Below are 12,072 nucleotides of genomic sequence, written 5' to 3'. Positions count from 1 at the left end.
TTCCTTGATGGCCAAAAAGCTAAATTTTAGTCTCATCTAACCAGAGTACCTTCTTCCATATGTTTGGGGAGTCTCCCACATGCCTTTTGGCGAACACCAAACGTGTTTGCTTTTTTCTTTCTTCAAGCAATGGCTTTTTTCTGGCCACTCTTCCGTAATGCCCAACTCTGTGGAGTGTACGGCTTAGTGGTCCTATGGACAGATACTCCAATCTCCGCTGTGGCGCTTTGCAGCTCCTTCGGGGTTCTCTTTGGTCTCTTTGTTGCCTCTGATTATTGCCCTCCTTGCCTGGTCCGTGAGATTTGGTGGGCGGCCCTCTCTTGGCAGGTTTGTTGTGGTGCCATATTCTTTCCATTTTTTAATAATGGATTTAATGGTGCTCCGTGGGATGTTCAATGTTTTGGATATTTTGTTATAACCCAACCCTGATCTGCACTTCTCCACAACCTTGTCCCTGACCTGTTGAGAGAGCTCCTTGGTCTTCATGGTGCCGCTTGCTTGGTGGTGCCCCTTGCTTAGTGGTGTTGCAGACTCTGGGGCCTTTCAGAACAGGTGTATATCTACTGAGATCATGTGACAGATCATGTGACACTTAAATGAAGTCCACCTGTGTGCAATCTAACTAATTATGTGACTCTGAAGGTAATTGGTAAGACCAGATCTTATTTAGGGGCTTCATAGCAAAGGGGGTGAATAAACATGCACGCACCACTTTTCCGTGTTTTATTTTTTAGCATTTTTTGAAACCTTTTTTATGAATTTTTTTCACTTAAATTTTTTTTGACATTTTGTGTATGTCCATTACATGAAATCCAAATAAAAATACATGTAAATTACAGGTTGTAATGCAACAAAATAGGAAAAATTCCAACGGGGGTGAATACTTTTGCAAGGCACTGTATCTTGATTAGATAAGTATTCAACCCCCGGAATCAATACATGTTAGAATCCCCTTTGGCAGCGATTACAGCTGTGAGTCTTTCTGGGTAAGTCTAAGAGATTTCCACACCTGGATTGTACAATATTTGCCCAATATATTTGTTTTTATTCTTCAAGCTCTGTCAAGTTAGTTGTTGATCATTGCTAGACAGAATTTTAAAGTTTGCCATAGAGTTTCATGCTGATTTAGGTCAAAACTGTAACTAGGCCACATTCACATTCCATGTGGTCTTGGTAAGCAACTCCAGTGTATATTTGGCCTTGTGTTTTCAGTAATTGTCCTGCTGAAAGGTGAATTTGTCTCCCAGTGTCTGGTGGAAATCAGACTGAACCAATTGTTCCTCTTTCCACTTAGCTATATTTTTAGATCAGTACAGTATAAGAAAACCAGTCTGTTTTTCCATCTGATATAATTGGAAAAGGACTATGAGGGCACGCTAAACCCTAAGACATGGTCTGCATCGCAAATATCACCCTATTCCCATATAGTGCACTACTTTTGACCATGGCCATCAAAAGTAGTGCACTATAATATAGTAGAGATACTCTGATAGGGAATAGGATGTCATTTGGGACGCAGTCTGTATCGCGGATCGAGGACCAATGCTCTGACTAACAGGAAATGACAAGTCCGGCCGTCTTGTCATTTGTGAAGGCGGAGAGAGGAACACTTTTAAATCTCTTGCAGAGTAGAACAGTCTTTACATCTCTCTCCTCCTGCACCAAGCGAGCCCCGAACCCTGAGCCCTGATGCTGATATGCACATCCAGTGCTGGGCCATAACTCCTGGGAGAGATACGAGATTCTGTTCTGGTGATGGACTACCTCCCTCCATCAGTATGGTGTGAACGATCCAGCCAGGACAGTCAGCTATTCCCCCTCTAGCTTGACAAAAAGATACGTCAGAATAAACAGTCAGCTGTGTCCTCTCTGGTTACCTTTCATACACTTTTGCCATTCAGTCCATGCCAGCTTGAAAAGGCTATACTCCTGACCTGCAAGCCGATATTTCATTTCAGACTTGGTTAAAATTAGGTTATGGTTAGGGTTAAGGTAAGGGTCAGTTTTAGATTTTGGTTCATTGTTTTGCAGGTCAGCAGTGTCCGTACAGCCTCTCCCATGCCAAAAATCCACAACTGACCACATTGAGCAGCCAGACTCAAGATTCACTTTAATTACTTGACAACATCTAGACTCAGTGTACCGGTAAATCAACAGCTAAAGACACTCGGCTGTGAAGGAGCGAGAGCGAGAAATAGGCTAACCGTCTGGCATCAAAGTATTGCACCCTGCAATAAATAGGTTCAAGTTTAGTGCAGAGCTCCCAGGCAACCAACATCAAGGCTGCAACATGTTAGTCAGGTGGAACCAGAACTGTTCTACTTTCATTCAGATCAGGGACATCACATCAAGATAAAGAATGTGTCCTGATTACTACTGGGCCAGTGATGATTGTTATTAGCCTCGGCCTACATTAGATGGGTTTACAGAATTTACTCATGAGTGTTTAACAGATTAGCACAGGCTCATTGGTGCCTGATAAAGTGAAAAGGCTTGTTCCACATTGCATTAATTAATGAATAGGCACACTTAAACCCAGGCTTGAAAATGTTGAAGGCTATTCAGGGGAGCTTGATCAAACCTATTATATTTCACAATGTAAGGTTGAAACGTTTTAATCATTGTAAATGACCGTTCCAAGTGGATAGATTTTTGATATCTATTGATTTTCAGAGTATGCTCTAACACAGACCCATGCATCTTGGCCCACTGGTAATTCACTTTAGCTAATCTAATTCTGGGAGGGAAATATTTATTGTTGTTGCGTTTTAAATGCTGTTCCATTTCCAAGCCGTTCCACTCTGATCTATATATGTTAATCCCGGTTTAGAAAACAACATTCATTAAATCAGGATATCATATCGACACTTCACTTAGCTATATTAATAGATCAGTACAGTATAAGAAAAGCAGTCTGTTTTTCCATCTGATATAATTGGAAAGGGAATATGAGAGGGCACGCTAAACCCTAAGACATGGTCTGCATCTCAAATAGCGTCCTATTCCATATGTAGTGCACTACTTTTGATCAGGGCTGTCAAAAGTAGTGCACTATACAGGGATAGAGTACCATTTTTAGACGCATCCATAGAATAGCTGTGCAATCAGACCAGACACTACAGCCTGTGATATAAATCTACTGGTTAGGCCTACATCAGGGCAGTTAGGAAATGGGGATGGACTCACCTTTGGCTGAAGAGAAAGACCCATAAAAACTTCAGCACAGGTGGACATTTATCAGAGGGCCACTGCAACTGTGCTGCTACACCTGCAAGACAAAACAAGATATGTTTTTTAGGCTGCACGCTTCATCAGATAAAATAGGTCCAGTGTATTGGCAAAATTAATGTACCTTCCATACTAGAAATATAATAATATGATAAAAATAACACATTGTGCTGTTCTGGATGGCCGCCGCTTTGCAAGCTCTGACCCAACTTTTCTTTGATTACTGCATTGTTGGGTTTAGAGCTTGCAAGAAAGGCATTTCACTGTGCACGTGATATTAAAACTTGAAACTTAAAGTAGGTCATTATACAACTGATATGCCAAGATAAATTATTCTAAAACATGGTTTGATCTGTTGCCTGGCTGCTAAACCCAGTAAGGCACTTCTAACTATGTCTTTTCACACTGGCCTAATTCATTCCAACAACCCAGTTGACCTTTGGCCCGTCTCAGTCACCAAAGAGGATATTTCTATCAAAGATATGGGGTTTTATATACTTGTAGGTAATAGACATACACCTAAGAGACAATGATGCTCTAGCCTTAAAAGAGATGGACCTTTAAAAAAGACATCTCATTCAATACAGTGAAATGTCATCCCAGCTTTAGTCCCAGAAGATCTGAGACTAGACTGGTGACCTTTACCCTCTCAGCCACGGCTCCACACACACACAGAATACATTGTGGATACACACAGTGGCGGTGTGGTGAGTCACTGACAGTCTGAGCAGGACAATAAAAGAGCACTATTAGGGCTGTGAGCAAGGCTAGCGGTGCATGGAGACTATATTGTATATGACAGGAAACCCTGTTGGATCTGCTGTCCTGCTATGTTTAGAAGAAGAAGACAGAACGATACTGACTGAGAGGACAGGACCTCCAGCTGAACACCCGCCATCTCCCGCTCTCTTTTATATTATCACCCTTAGTCTCTCTGTCTTTCCCCTCTCTGTCTTTCCCATCTCCCTCTGTCTTTCCACTCTCCCTCTCAGTCTTTCCCCTCTCTCTGTCTTTCCCCTCTCCCCTCTCTCTGTCTCTCCCCTCTCCCCTCTCTCTGTCTCTCCCCTCTCTCTGTCTCTCCCCTCTCTCTGTCTCTCCCCTCTCTGTCTTTCCCCTCTCCCCTCTATGTCTTTCCCCTCTCCCTCTGTCTCCCTCTCTCTCCCCTCTCCCTGTCTTTCCCCCCTCTCTCTCGGTCTTTCCTCTCTCTCCGTCTTTCCCCTCTCTCCGTCTCTCCCTTCTCCCCGTCTTTCCCCTTTCCCTCTCTATCAGTCTTTCTTTCCCCCTTTCCCTCTCTGTCTTTCCCATCTCCCTCTGTCTTTCCACTCTCCCTCTCTCTCTCAGTCTTTCCCCATCTCTTAGTCTTCCCCTCTCCCCTCTCTCTCTGTCTTTCCCTTCTCCCCTCTCTGTCTCTCTCCTCTCCCCTCTCTGTCTTTCCCCTCTCCCTCTGTCTCCCTCTCTCTCCCCTCTCTCTCAGTCTTCCCCCTCTCTCTCAGTCTTTCACCCCATCTCTCTCTCAGTCTTTCACCCCATCTCTCTCTCTGTCTTTCCCCTCTCTGCGTCTTTCCCCTCTCCCCGTCTGTCCCCTTCCCCGTCTGTCCCCTTCCCCGTCTTTCCCCTCTCCCCGTCTTTCCCCTCTCCCCGTCTTTCCCCTCTCCCCTCTCGCTCTGTCTTTCCCCTCTCCCTCTCTCCATCTTTCCCATCTCCCCTCTCTCCGTCTTTCCCCTCTCTCTCTCCGTCTTTCCCCTCTCCCCGTCTTTCCCCTCTCCCCGTCTGTCCCCTTCCCCGTCTTTCCCCTCTCCCCGTCTTTCCCCTCTCCCCGTCTTTCCCCTCTCCCCTCTCGCTCTGTCTTTCCCCTCTCCCTCTCTCCATCTTTCCCATCTCCCCTCTCTCCATCTTTCCCCTCTCCCCGTCTTTCCCCTCTCCCCGTCTTTCGCCTCTCCCCTCTTGCTCTGTCTTTCCCCTCTCGCTCTGTCTTTCCCCTCTCTCCCTCTCTCCGTCTTTCCCCTCTCCCCTCTCTCCGTCTTTCCCCTCTCCCCTCTCTCCGTCTTCCCCCTCTCCCCTCTCGCTCTGTCTTCCCCCTCTCCCCTCTTGCTCTGTCTTCCCCCTCTCCCCTCTCGCTCTGTCTTTCCCCTCTCCCCTCTCGCTCTGTCTTTCCCCTCTCCCCATCTTTCCCCTCTCCCCTCTCCCCATCTTTCCCCTCTCCCCGTCTTTCCCCTCTCCCCGTCTCTCCCCGTCTTTCCCCTCTCCCCGTCTTTCCCCTCTCCCCGTCTCTCCCCGTCTTTCCCCTCTCCCGTCTTTCCCCTCTCCCCGTATTCCCCTCTCCCCTCTCCCCGTCTTTTCCCTCTCCCCTCTTGCTCTGTCTTTAACCTCTCCCCCCTCGCTCTGTCTTTCCCAAATCCCCTCTCGCTCTGTCTTTCCCCTCTCCCCTCTCGCTCTGTCTTTCCCCTCTCCCTCTCTCTCTCTCTCTTTCTGTCTTTCCCCCTTCTCTCTTTCTGTCTGTCTTTCCACTCTCTCTATCTGTCTTTCCCCTCTCTCTGTCTTCCCCTCTCTCTCTCTGTCTTTCCCCTCTCTCTGTCTGTCTTTCCCCTCTCTCTGTCTGTCTTTCCCCTCTCTCTGTCTGTCTTTCCCCTCTCTCTGTCTGTCTTTCCCCTCTCTCTGTCTGTCTTTCCCCTCTCGCTCTCTGTCTTTCCCCTCTCTCTGTCTTTCCCCCCTCTCTCTCTCTGTCTGTCTTTCCCCTCTCTCTCTGTCTGTCTTTCCCCTCTCTCTCTCTGTCTTTCATTTACATTTACATTTACATTTTTAGTCATTTAGCAGACGCTCTTATCCAGAGCGACTTACAGTAGTGAATGCATACATTTCATACAATTTTATTTTATTTCTTTCCCCTCTCTCTGTCTGTCTTTCCCCTCTCTCTGTCTGTCTTTCCCCTCTCTCTGTCTTGCCCTCTCTCTCTCTCTCTCTCTGTCTTCCCCCCCTCTCTCTGTCTGTCTTTCCCCCCTCTCTCTCTCTCTCTGTCTTCCCCTCTCTCTCTCTGTCTGTCTTTCCCCCCTCTCTCTCTCTGTCGGTCTTTCCCCTCTCTCTCTCTGTCTTGCCCTCTCTCTCTCTCTCTCTGTCTTCCCCCCTCTCTCTGTCTGTCTTTCCCCCCTCTCGCTCTCTCTCTGTCTTCCCCCCCTCTCTCTGTCTGTCTTTCCCCCCTCTCTCTGTCTGTCTTTCCCCCCTCTCTCTGTCTGTCTTTCCCCCCTCTCTCTCTCTGTCTTTCCTTTCTCTCTGTCTGTCTTTCCCCTCTCTCTGTCTGTCTTTCCCCTCTCTCTGTCTGTCTTTCCCCTCTCTCTGTCTTGCCCCCTCTCTCTGTCTTGCCCCCTCTCTCTGTCTTGCCCCCTCTCTCTCTCTCTCTCTGTCTTCCCCTCTCTCTCTCTGTCTGTCTTTCCCCTCTCTCTGTCTGTCTTTCCCCTCTCTCTGTCTTGCCCCCTCTCTCTCTCTCTTCCCCTCTCTCTCTCTGTCTGTCTTTCCCCTCTCTCTGTCTGTCTTTCCCCTCTCTCTGTCTGTCTTTCCCCTCTCTCTGTCTGTCTTTCCCCTCTCTCTGTCTGTCTTTCCCCTCTCTCTGTCTGTCTTTCCCCTCTCTCTGTCCGTCTTTCCCCTCTCTCTGTCCGTCTTTCCCTCTCTCTGTCCGTCTTTCACCTCTCCCCCTGTCTTCCCCCTCTCCCCTCTTGCTCTGTCTTTCCCCTCTCCCCGTCTTTTCCCTCTCCCCTCTCGCTCTGTCTTTCACCTCTCCCCCCTCGCTCTGTCTTTCACCTCTCCCCTCTCGCTCTGTCTTTCCCCTCTCCCCTCTCCCCGTATTCCCCTCTCCCCGTATTCCCCTCTCCCCTCTGTCTTTCACCTCTCCCCCCTCGCTCTGTCTTTCACCTCTCCCCCCTCGCTCTGTCTTTCCCCTCTCTCTCTCTCTCTGTCTGTCTTTCCCCTCTCTCTGTCTTGCCCTCTCTCTCTCTGTCTGTCTTTCCTCTCTCTCTCTCTGTCTGTCCTCTCTCTGTCTGTCTTTCCCCTCTCTCTGTCTGTCTTTCCCCTCTCTCTCTCTGTCTTTCCCCTCTCCCCTCTCGCTCTGTCTTTCCCCTCTCCCTCTCTCTCTCTCTCTTTCTGTCTTTCCCCCTTCTCTCTTTCTGTCTGTCTTTCCACTCTCTCTTTCTGTCTTTCCCCCTTCTCTCTCTCTGTCTGTCTTTCCCCTCTCTCTGTCCGTCTTTCACCTCTCCCCCTGTCTTTCCCCTCTCTCTGTCTTTTTTAGTCATTTTGCAGACGCTCTTATCCAGAGCGACTTACAGTAGTGAATGCATACATTTCATACATTTTTATTTTATTTCTTTCCCCTCTCTCTGTCTGTCTTTCCCCTCTCTCTGTCTGTCTTTCCCCTCTCTCTGTCTGTCTTTCCCCTCTCTCTGTCTGTCTTTCCCCTCTCTCTGTCTGTCTTTCCCCTCTCTCTGTCTGTCTTTCCCCTCTCTCTGTCTTGCCCTCTCTCGCTCTCTCTGTCTTGCCCTCTCTCGCTCTCTCTGTCTGTCTTTCCCCCCTCTCTCTCTCTCTCTCTCTGTCTTCCCCTCTCGCTCTCTCTCTGTCTTGCCCTCTCTCGCTCTCTCTCTCTGTCTTGCCCTCTCTCTCTCTGTCTGTCTTTCCTCTCTCTCTCTGTCTGTCCTCTCTCTCTCTGTCTTCCCCTCTCTCTCTCTGTCTGTCTTTCCCCCCTCTCTCTCTCTCTGTCTGTCTTTCCCCCCCTCTCTCTCTCTGTCTGTATTTCCCCCCTCTCTCTCTCTCTCTCTCTCTCTCTCTCTCTCTCTGTCTTTCCCCTCTCTCTGTCTGTCTTTCCCCTCTCTCTGTCTTTCCCTCTCTCTGTCTGTCTTTCCCTCTCTCTCTGTCTTGCCCTCTCTCGCTCTCTTTCTCTGTCTTGCCCTCTCTCGCTCTCTCTCTCTGTCTTGCCCTCTCTCTCTCTGTCTGTGTCTTTCCCCTCGCTCTCTCTGTCTGTCTGTCTGTCTGTCTTTCCCCTCTCTCTCTCTGTCTGTCTTTCCTCTCTCTCTCTCTGTCTGTCTGTCTTTCCCCTCTCTCTGTCTGTCTTTCCTCTCTCTCTCTCTGTCTGTCTGTCTTTCCCCTCTCTCTCTCTGTCTTTCCTCTCTCTCTCTCTCTCTCTCTCTCTCTCTGTCTGTCTGTCTTTCCCCCTCTCCCTCTTTCTCTCTGTCTGTCTGCCTTTCCCCTCTCTCTCTCTGTCTTTCCCCTCTCTCTCTTTCCCCTCTCTCTGTCTTTCCCCTCTCTCCCTCTCTCTCTCTCTCTGTCTTCCTCTCTCTCTCTCTCTCTGTCTTTCCCCACTCTCTGTCTGTCTGTCTTTCCCCTCTCTCTCTCTCTCTCTCTCTCTCTCTCTGTCTTTCCCCCTCTCTCTCTCTCCGTCTTTCCCCTCTCTCCCTCTCTCTGTCTTCCCTCTCTCTCTGTCTTTCCCCTCTCTCTCTCTCTCTCCGTCTTTCCCCTCCCTCTCTCTCCGTCTTTCCCCTCCCTCTCTCTCTCTCCGTCTTTCCCCTCTCTCTCTCTCTCCGTCTTTCCCCTCCCTCTCTCTCTCTGCCTCTTTCCCTTTTCTCTCTCTCCCTCTTTCCCTTTTCTCTCTCTGTCTTTCCCTTCTCTTCTCTCTCTCCATCTTCACCTCTATTGTCTCTCTCTCTCTCTCTCCAACACCACCAGGCAGTTTCTCACTCCGATAGCACATCTGCCAGCAGGCCTTAATCCTACTGTCGTCTGCTGATAAGATAATGCTCCCAATGAATGGCAAAGAGAAGGAAACAAGGACTCCTATTTTTATCTGGTTATGCCAAATCGTTTACTTGCTGGTTTTATAGCTCCCCTGATGTCAAATGAAATAGTAATGAATGAAATGGGAGCTGCAGTAAAAAGTGCATATACAGAAAGTAATTTGCTGCGAAAAAGCAAAAAGCCTTGTTTAAAATGTGATGACATTTACCATTCCTGGGAGGCCTGTAAAGGTGAACTGGCAGCAGCGGTAGTGGTGGTCATTCACTGATGCCGCACACACACACACACACACACACACACACACACACACACACACACTGTAGGATCCTTTATGCAACACCCTTTTAGCTGTCATTTTACAGTGGGGGATATTCAGAACACGGATATTCACATACAGAACAAGCAAACACAGAGTAAAAGTTTCCTTTTAAAGGTCCTAGGGGATAAGTTAGAGAAGAAGACTGGCACCTTAGAAAAGGGCTCCAAATCACCTCATAGACTGACTCATTAGAAAGACACAGTGGTGTCTGTTAGCTTTAGTAAAAACATCAGCTTGTTGTATTAAAACAATATTCCGAGAATAGATGAAAGGAATATAGGAGGGTGAATGATGGCGTAATAACACAGAACAGGGCATATATATGACCTGTGTTTGAATGTAGAAATGTGATGCTATAATGACTGATTTTATTACTTGGTGCCTCTAGGGTAGGGATCATCAACTAGATTTAGCCGCGGGCTGATGTTTTCTTGAGCGGATGGTCGAGAGGCCAGAACAAAATTACAAATCATTTGTAGACTGCAAATTAACCGCAAGAAGCCCAAACAGATATAATGTTTGACTAAAACAATCATTTGAAACCTTTTTTACATTTGTATACGATCCCATCATGTCTATTGTGTAGGAATACTTGCAAACTGATTTCTTAAATTAAAATCACTTGGTGCTGATTTCATGGTGTTTTTTAGTCTTATGTCCAACAATGAAATTTCCACACAAATGTTATTTTATAATATTGTTTTTTTGCTCGGAAAACTGGGTGCGGGGCAAATCGGAGAACACTGCTCTAGGGTAATTCAGACTGTTGATTGAGGACGTTTTTACTGTGTTTGTTGTGCTTTCGCATCTCTGTTTTGTATTGATGTGTATATTTCTGTACTTACAGGGCTCATCTGTAAAATATTAAATAAAAATCAACTAAATCAAAATGGTGGGACAGGGTGTTTCCACGAGGCAGCGGCAGCATCCCAAATAGCACACTATTCTCTAGTGCATTACTTTTGACCAGGGAAGGTTCAGGTTCCACTACCCTGAAACCACGGTCTCCTCTAGACACAAAGGAACAACCTACTCTTCAAATACTTTGTGGTCCTTTATGTCAGTTGTGGCCACATGAGTTACAAGGAAAACGCTAAACGATACGCAAACACACACACACACACACACACACACACACACATATTTCTCTTTTTGTTCCATACGTTACGTTTCTATTGCAAGTTAAAGCATCCGTCCCAGTCACTTTACACACTCAGACAGACAGACAGACAGAATGCAGGGTCGTTAAATAGAGATGGGAGTGGACTTGGCAAGACAAAAGCAGCCATGGCAAATTTAAAGGGGTGGGGGTGGCATTTGTTGGAGCTATAATCAATTAAAAAGCTATTTGTTCCCCCAGTCCCATCCCTGGCTTGTACTCCTAAATGACAGCCCCACACAGCCATTTTGAAGGGTCAGAGTGGCACAGCTTGGGCCCCAGCTCCAGACTCAGCCCCTCCCCTGGCCTCTGTCAGTCTGCTCAGCACCTGGAAATCACCCATGTGGAGAGGAGAGCCTTGAGCAGCACTACTGTCTGGCAGACAGAGCCCAGACCCAGCAGCACTACTGTCTGGCAGACATAGCCCAGACCCAGCAGCACTACTGTCTGGGCAGACTGCCCAGACCCAGACCCAGCAGCACTACTGGCTGGTCAGTACTAGCCCAGACCCAGCAGCACTACTGTCTGGCAGACATAGCCCAGACCCAGCAGCACTACTGTCTGGCAGACATAGCCCAGACCCAGCAGCACTACTGTCTGGCAGACATAGCCCAGACCAGCAGCACTACTGTCTGGCAGACATAGCCCAGACCCAGCAGCACTACTGTTCTGGCAGACATAGCCCAGACCCAGCAGCACTACTGTCTGGCAGACATAGCCCAGACCCAGCAGCACTACTGTCTGGCAGACATAGCCCAGACCCAGCAGCACTACTGTCTGGCAGACATAGCCCAGACCCAGCAGCACTACTGTCTGGCAGACATAGCCCAGACCCAGCAGCACTACTGTCTGGCAGACATAGCCCAGACCCAGCAGCACTACTGTCTGGCAGACATAGCCCAGACCCCAGCAGCACTACTGTCTGGCAGACATAGCCCAACCCAGCAGCCTAACTGTCTGGCAGACATAGCCCAGACCCAGCAGCACTACTACTGTCCTGGCAGACTAGCCCAGACCCAGCACACTACCTGTCTGGCAGACATAGCCCAGACCCAGCAGCACTACTGTCTGGCAGACATAGCCCAGACCCAGCAGCACTACCGTATGGCAGACATAGCCCAGACCCAGCAGCACTACTGTCTGGCAGACATAGCCCAGACCCAGCAGCACTACCGTATGGCAGACATAGCCCATACCCAGCAGCACTACTGTCTGGCAGACATAGCCCAGACCCAGCAGCACTACTGTATGGCAGACATAGCCCAGACCCAGCAGCACTACTGTATGGCAGACATAGCCCAGACCCAGCAGCACTACTGTATGGCAGACATAGCCCAGACCCAGCAGCACTACTGTATGGCAGACATAGCCCAGACCCAGCAGCACTACTGTCTGGCAGACATAGCCCAGACCCAGCAGCACTACTGTCTGGCAGACATAGCCCAGACCCAGCAGCACTACTGTATGGCAGACATAGCCCAGACCCAGCAGCACTACTGTATGGCAGACATAGCCCAGACCCAGCAGCACTACTGTCTGGCAGACATAGCCCAGACCCAGCAGCACTACTGTCTGGCAGACATAGCCCAGACCC

The 12,072-nt window shown here is 48.6% G+C and overlaps 1 protein-coding gene across 6 annotated transcripts in view; it reads right to left on the bottom strand.

Annotated features, from left to right (window-relative positions):
- Positions 1–12,072, bottom strand: part of LOC115200345 (armadillo repeat protein deleted in velo-cardio-facial syndrome homolog) — a gene marked incomplete in the record, with an annotated part of 350,855 nt that overhangs the window by 271,252 nt on the left and 67,531 nt on the right. For all 6 annotated transcript variants that reach the window (XM_029763330.1, XM_029763331.1, XM_029763333.1 and 3 more), the window contains 1 exon segment: positions 3,187–3,268.

The sequence above is a fragment of the Salmo trutta genome, chromosome 9 (assembly GCF_901001165.1).
Source record: "Salmo trutta chromosome 9, fSalTru1.1, whole genome shotgun sequence".
NCBI lineage: Eukaryota > Metazoa > Chordata > Actinopteri > Salmoniformes > Salmonidae > Salmo > Salmo trutta.
The sequence above is the reverse complement of the archived record's forward strand: the minus strand, read 5'-3'. Positions and strand labels throughout refer to the sequence as shown.